Below are 8,483 nucleotides of genomic sequence, written 5' to 3'. Positions count from 1 at the left end.
TTCATAGTGCAGTACTAAAATCAAGGTTTCTTTATTACAATATGATGATAATTAACTGACATCCAAAAAAACGGTGTATTTGATAAGAACTCACAGCCGCGGCTCAAGCCAGGCAGCTGATGCGTGCTGGAGCTGTAGAACCTGACGTCACCACGCACCAGCTGGCGTTTTTTTTATTGTGTTTATAGCACAAAAAATAAACACCGCAGAGGTGATCAAATACCACCAAAAAAAGCTCTATTTGTGGGGGAAAAAAGGACATAAATTTTGTTTGGGTGCCATGTCCCATGACTGCGCAATTGTCAGTTAAATCACTGTCACTGCCATATCGCAAAAAAAATGATTGAAGTGCAATATTTCTATTATGCAACAAAAAAGAGAAAATATCACCCTGGGACTTTAAATGAGGTGAGCACCACTATTACTCCAGACTATCTGACATAAAGCTTTATGTTTACAGTCAATACTTACCATGGACATAATGAGACCAATAGGGATACGCATTTTCCATCCAAGCAATGCTTTCCCTCCAATCTGCCCTGTATGGGGTTTCTTCTGGTTCCACCTCCTCAGCTCCCTGGCGAGACACCTGCTCACCTGCTCGGCTATGTGTAGTGGTGAGTATGGGGCCTCTACTTATTAGGCCCCTCTTACCCTCTGCCTTAAAATACCAGCATCATGCCATATACCAAAAAAATGTATCCTTTCACCTTAGGTACAATTCATACACATCTACCCCTGAAGAGGGAGCTGGGACTCACGAAAAATGTTGGGTACACCCGATGTTTGTATGTTATGTGATTGTTCATACACAAATGTACCATTACTACTAGTATTACTAATTTTATTCTACCCAGTTATATGTACTGTATTAAGTGGCTTTCTCTGATGACAATAATGCTTGTAATACTTTTACTGAATAAAAATATATACTGTACTGACTCTTGTTACTTTTATTGGCTTAGTGGTGCCCACCTCATTTAAAGTCCCAGGGCAAAATTTTCACTTTTTTATTGCATATTACAGGGATGGAGGTGTGTTACTGGTGACACCAGACCTTACCTTGTTTCAATATTTCTATTATTACATTGTTATATAAAATAAAATAGTTAAACTCACCATAATGCAGAATTAGTGGGAGCCCTGAGCGTGTCACTTGCCAACGTCACCTGCCTTGAGATGCAGATTATCACTTGCCACATGTTGAGGATTGTCACTTGCCACAATGTCACCTGCCACACATTGCGGATTGTCACTTGCCATGATGTCGCACATTGCGGATTGTCACTTGCCACGATGTCACCTGCCATACGTAGCGGATTGCCACTTGCCACAACGTCACCTGCCACACATAGCAGATTGCCACTTGCTGTGTCCCAGAGTAAAGGCAGGCAGCAGAGAGATGATGTCATCTCGCCTGCACAGTACAGGTACACAACGCTGAAAGTGCATACATTTATTATATATAACACACAAGTAAATAGTACAACAAGTACAAAACAGGAATATAAAATTATGGGGTAACAAATTCTTTAATTTCATAGTCAAGTTAATCTAAGTTTGCTAGGGCTCCTAATGCCGCGTACACGTGATTGGACTTTCCAACAGACTTGGTCCGGCGGACCGGAATCTGTTGGATAATTTTGATCATGTGTGGGCTCCAGCTGACTTTTTCTTCCCAAAAGTCCGATGGACCTAGAAATAAAATATGTTTGAAATCTATCTGACAGACTCAAGTCCGACAGACTAAAAATTGGGAAAACCGTTCGTCTGTGTGCTAGTCTGACGGACCAAAAACGATGCAAGGGAAGCTATTGGCTACTGGCTATTGAACTTCCTTGTTTAGTCCCGTTTACGTCATAACGTTCAATAAGAACGGACATTCGAGTGGACCTAGTCCGGTTGTGTGTGGCCAAGTCCGTTTCGTTCAGAAAGACTGTCGGACCTCAGCCGAAAGTCCGTTGGGAAGACCGTCGGACCTAGTCCGCCAAAAAGTCTGGTCGGGTGTACGCGGCATAACACTATCCTCTCCACAGACTGACAATGCTGCTGTCCAAAAGTGGCTACTTCGAGTCGAGTCACCCTAAGGATCCATTCACATTTGGTGTTTTAGGATCTCAGGCAGAATCACTGAGTTTTTGCCCACGCTCGCAAATCACACTTAAATCATAAAACACAGGTTCAGAAGCTCATGCTCCTTTTTGGGCAACAAGCTTTGCGTTTTGAAGTTTGCCACGATTGCTGCGTGGCAAAACCACACCACAGTTTAGGTGCCATTGAAAGTGAATGGCACCTGAACCTGCATGTTTTTTATTGTAGTGCAATTTGAGATCGCAGACAGATTCATAGCGATTATGCCAGAGATCCCACAACTCCAAATGTGAATGGATCCTAAGGAAATCTGTTACCTGTTGAAAGTAAAAAAAAAAAAAAAAAAAAAAAAAAAAGCCCAAGAAAGAAAACAAATATAGCCACCACATTTAAGGATTGGTATGGTACAATATATTACATGTTTGTTTTTGGGGTTGGATATACTTTAATATCTGTCTTTATTCAGCTGTTTCCCTCATGGGAATGGGTACATGTGTACTCCTTTCCTGTTGGTGAACATATCAGTGGATGGAGAGCATATGCAGTCGTTGGGTGGCAGCTGAGAACTGGGATGATACCTATTGAAGGGGAAGGTTCTCTATTTTTATATGTTGCAGCACTAATACCTATTCTAGTTATGTTAAGCATAAATGTCACTTTCCTCTTCGTCAAACGCCCATTTGGCAGAACCGCTTTTATACAGATTTAGCTTAAGTTACAAAACACCAGATCCAGGGATAAGGCTTGGAGGATTGGATACCTCAATCAGGTACTAAATGACTCTGTCATAAAACCATAAAGCCAACTCTTGTGGGAATTTTCAGAGCTGAAAGGTCATCATTACCAATACGTACAGCTATAACATGCCATACTTTGCCAGCATAGACACTCTAATCTGAATCCATATACACCGACCCTGAGAAAAAGGATATAATCTCTAGGATATATACGCATCTACTATCACATATACAAGCCCCTGACCTTTTACCCTGCAGGGAGGGATGGGAGAGAAATGTTTGTCCCATTGATGATGAATAGAGGGATCAGATACTTGGAGTGGGACCACTGGTTTCGATATCCATGGTGCAGAAACTGTCACGCATGTTTATATTGCACCGAGTATATCGTAAACCTGTACAGCTACATAAATGGGGTGGACGAGAGACTTCCATATGTCCGAAATGTCAGGCTCATATGGGTGACCTCATCCACATGCTCTGCCGATGTCCCAAGTTGGTGCAATATTGGAGCAGAATTGTCACCAAAATTAACAATGTGTACCAGGTTCAGCTGGCAGTGGACCCATTGACATGTCTGTTGGGGAGTTTGACTGAGGAATTGTACCCCCTCCATTGTACATCACTCTCATGAGGCTCTTATACTTAGCTAGAAAGCTGATTGCCTAACTTTGGATTTTGGCACACGTCCTCACGGAGGCACAGTGGATCCATTATGGTTAATACTATCCTTATCCGAGAAAAAAACATCTACTATCATAGGAAATCGCCTAAAAAATTGATAAATATCAAGCAGAATTGGTTGAACTCCCCAGACATGGCTCCCCCTCAGCTGGCTCTAGACAGATTATTAATGGGCTAGATGGTTTCCTGCACTAATTCCAGTTAAGTGACCGTATGAGACTATTAGTGGCCTGTAAGCGGTGATTTGCCTTATACAGTACGATTCTTGACAGTGTGACGGTATTGGGATCTCTATAACACAAAGTAACTGCTATATTCTTCCAGTTGGACTGTCCTTTTCTTTTAAATTTTTTTTCTTTTATTTTTTTCCTTGCTCTGTTTAATTGTTGCCATTTTTCTTTCAAAGAGTACTTGGAACTCAGGGTATTATGCACTACTTCCCAGTCCTTTGTTAGATAAGTTGGCTAAACAGTGAGTATCATTCATTTATTGCTACGAGGATTGCAGCTCCTGTTTTGAATGGAGTGTATGCCTACCATGTAATGCCTTGTGTTCAATTCAATAAAAACCTATTTTGTTGATTAAAAAAAATAAATAAATCATTTTCCGAGCCTTGGGGGGACATTCAAGGGTTGTCCCTCTAGGAGGAAATTCACTCCCACATAGGAAGAGTGTGAGTGACTGATACGTAATGACAGCTGCACAATAACAAAGAAATAAAGTGCACTTGTAATATTATGAATTATTCAGTTTGTAACCAACTTGTGATACGTAACTTTTCTTCTTTAGTAAAACCTAATCATTTTTGCAACACCTACATTGTAATTCTTTGTCTTTCTACTGTATAGAGACTAGGGAGATAGGAGTATGGAGCCAATGGAAATATATTCGTCTCCTGTAAGGAATGGAAAATTCCACCCATAATGTCCCTGAGCCTAGGTTCATACTGATGCGATGTGGGAACCAGCGCCATTACAGCGCCAGTTCCCGAATCACATCTCTCCTGCAGCCAGATCACACCGCCTTCTACGAACCTCTGCAGGTGTCATTACATTGTTAATGACATCCCAAGATCGGTTCACAGATCGCAGTGTGAACTGTGAACTTTCACAGGAATCGGATCACATAGATGAGAACATCCATGCGATCCGATTCTAGTACAGGACAAACAAGTCCCTGCACTATTTTCTGTCCAAATCCAATGCCAGTTCAGCCATAAAACTGTATGGCTGAACTCGCATTGCTCAGAGATTACGTGCTCAGAGATTCGCATTACAATTCGCATTGCAACTCGCATTCAGTGCCATCTTTAATATTAATTGGACCCATGGCATAAATTTTCTTGGGCCCCCCATGCAATTTCGCTCTCCACATGCTCCGAGACATCCAATAAATAGCAGCTAAACTTAAAATCAGTTTACTGTATCAGATCAGGCAGTGATTGGTTGTCAGAGGTTACATCATATCATTAGCGCTTACTGACTGGTTGCTAGAGGTTACAGGACATGATTTCTGCTTGTTGATTGGTTGCTAGAGATTACTGTACAGTAATACTGCTCACTGATTGGTTTCTATAGGTTACAGTACATCTTCTCACTGCAGAGGGGCATGATATACATATGAATGCCGCCTTTATTTACATATCAATGCCGCCTGCCTCTGTTATTTACATATCAATGCTGCCATTATGTACATATGATTGACAGTTATTTACAAGTAAACACAGGTTCTGTAGGTGAGTCATCTGTACACAACAATAGGGCAGAGCTGGGCAGCATTAATAGCAGCATTTCACAGTGAGATATCGGGACACAGCACAGGACTAAAACTTCAAGGGACAAGGGAATTTAAACTGGGATAGTATGCAAGTATGAAGCAGCTGATTTGGGCCCCACAACAAGACAGGGCCCAGGGCAGCTGCCCCTTTTGCCCTGCCTTAAAGACGGCCCTGCTCGCATTGCTCAGAGATCGCATGTGCTCAGAGATTCGCCACTACACTGGCACAAGCGATCTTCGAGATCACGCTAGTGTGAACCCGGGCTTTGAGAACGAGAGTCCTTGGATGTGGCTACCTGATGGATGTAAATAATATGGAGCAGTGTGTCAGACTGTCTCCTGGAAGTGCCCAGCTAGTAAGTGTGTTTGGGTGCACAGAGAGAAGTGTGACCATGGAATTAGGACTTGATATAATTGTGTGAAAGTTTCTCTGTGTGAAAGTCATTCTGTTTAAGCAACAATTTCCCTTTTCCCTCTTTCTTTTTGTGATATTCTGTCTGTACAGATATTTACATATGACAGTTAAATGTCTCTGCATCCTCATTTTAAATGCAGTAGTTCCTAATAGCAAGCCTTCACTTTGAAATCTATTAAAAATATTAACAAAAAAACTCCCTTGATGTGTTCTAAGGCTACAACCACATGTGTGATTTTTAATAGCAATTAGATACAGTTGCTGCTCAAGTGGAAAAAAGGATAAAATCTTTGCAGGGAAACTTTGGAAAATATTTTTTCTAGGTAAATGTTCTTTTCTTGTGGTGATTGAAATACACAATTTTCGTGGCTGTGTTACTTTCTAATACTCAGTATCTGTGGCTTTGCTGCTCCCTCCAGGCTGGGAATCTTTATAAAACACCACAGAGCAAACAGAAAGCACACAAGCATAGTGCGCATGTAACCGTTAATAAAATAGTAAAAACTGGCACTCACAAACTTACTTAACAAAACCTACTTTATCATATAGCATAACATCCATGACGGGTCCTATTCATTGCTCATTGGGGCGGCGCCAGGTGGGTGCTTTGGGGTGCTCAAGCCTCCCCAAAAATTCTTGAAGCACCCCAATGGCACCCCCAAAATCCACATGGTAGTATTTTCAGATGTTATTGTTTTGTTTTGTTTTTCCTTGCCTGCATGTTCTCTATTGCTGCCTGGAAGCTGGAGACTCTTTTTTCTTTTGGAAGGATGCAGCAGCCCTGCACTCCTAAACCCTGCATTGCGTACATAGCGCACTCCCAAACCCTGCATTGTGTACATAGCGCAATCCTAAACCCTGCATTGTGTATATAGTGCACTGCTGATTATTGCATTGTGTGCATAGTGCACTCCTGATCTCTGCATTGGGGGTTATTTATGAAAGGCAAATCCACTTTGCAGTACAAGTGCAAACTACAAGTGCAAAGTGCACTTGAAATTGCACTGAAAGTGCACTTGGAAGTGCAGTCTCTGTAGATCCGAGGGGGACATGCAAGGGAAATAAAAAAACAGCATTTTAGCCTGCACATGATTGGATGATAAAATCAGAAGAGCTTCCCCTCATTTCAGATCTACCCTCAGATTATAGCGACTGCACTTCCAAGTGCATTTTCAGTGCAATTTCAAGTGCACTTTGCACTTGTAGTTTGCACTTGTAGTGCAAAGTGGATTCGCCCTTTGTAAATAACCCCCATTGCGTATGTACGGCATTCCTGATCTCTGCATTGTATGCGTAGCGCACTCCTGAACTCTACATGGTTATTTAGCACACTGCTGATCTCTGCATTGTGTACGTAGTGCACTCCTGATCTCTGCACTATGTATGCATCTCATTCCTGAACCCTGCATTGTGTGTGTGTGTGTAGCGCACGCCTGAACCCTGCATTGTGGGCATTGTGCACTCCTGAACCCTGCATTGTGTGCGTAGCGCACTCCTGAACCCTGCATTGTGCATGCAGTACACACCATAACCCTGCACTTTGTGTGTAGCACAGGCCTGAATCCTGCAATACATTTTTGTAAACAGCACACCCCTCCATTCTGCATTCTTAATGTGATGCACTCCATGCATTTCCCATACACCCCCTATACTCGTAGCACACTCCATGCATTCCCCATACACCCCTATACTCGCAGCACACTCCGTGCATTTTTACATACACCCCCTATACTCACAGTACACCTCATACACCTCCTATACTTGCTGCACACTCCATGCATTCCCCACACACTCCCTATACATGCTACACACTGCATGCATTCCCCACACACACCCTATACTCACAGCACACTCCATACATTCCCCACACCCCCCCCCCCCCCCCTGCTCGCTGTACATGCCATGCATTTCCCATACACCTATACTCGCAGCACACTCCGTGCATTTTTACATACACCCCCTATACTCACAGTACACCTCATACACCTCCTATACTTGCTGCACACTCCATGCATTCCCCACACACTCCCTATACATGCTACACACTGCATGCATTCCCCACACACACCCTATACTCACAGCACACTCCATACATTCCCCCCCCCCCCCCCCCCCTGCTCGCTGTACATGCCATGTATTTCCCATACACCTATACTCACTGCACACTCCATACATTTCCCACACACCTCCTATGCTTGCTGCACACTCCATACATTTCCCACACACCTCCTATAACCTCTGCACAATCCATGCATTTCCCATAAACCTCCTATGCTTGCTGCACACTCCATGCATTTTCCATACACCTATATTCGCTGCACACTCCATGCATTTCCCATACACCTATACTCGCTGCACACTCCATGCATTTCCCATACACCTATATTCACTGCACACTCCATGCATTTCCCATACACCTATATTCGCTGCACACTCCATGCATTTCCCATACACCTATACTCGCTGCACACTCCATGCATTTCCCATACACCTATACTCGCTGCACACTCCATGCATTTTCCATACACCTATACTCGCTGCACATTCCAAAAATGATTTTCAATGCAGAACAAGAAGAAGCCGAAATTACCCCTCAGCTCCCAAATGACCACGTGAGTGTTTTTTTTCTTCTGTACTTTGCTTCAGGGAGGGGAGAATTATCTTCTGCAGCAGCCTGGACAGTCAAAGCGCCTTGGTTTAGTAAAGGAAACAGAGGAAAGCATTCCCTACAGTATATATGTTCTGTATATTTACACATCGGGAGGCTGTTACAAAATGCT

Source organism: Lithobates pipiens, unplaced genomic scaffold, assembly GCF_037356315.1.
Source record: "Lithobates pipiens isolate NorthernLeopardFrog02 unplaced genomic scaffold, aLitPip1_a1.2 Scaffold_19, whole genome shotgun sequence".
In the NCBI taxonomy this organism is placed as follows: Eukaryota; Metazoa; Chordata; class Amphibia; order Anura; family Ranidae; genus Lithobates; species Lithobates pipiens.
This window is presented reverse-complemented; position numbering follows the sequence as displayed.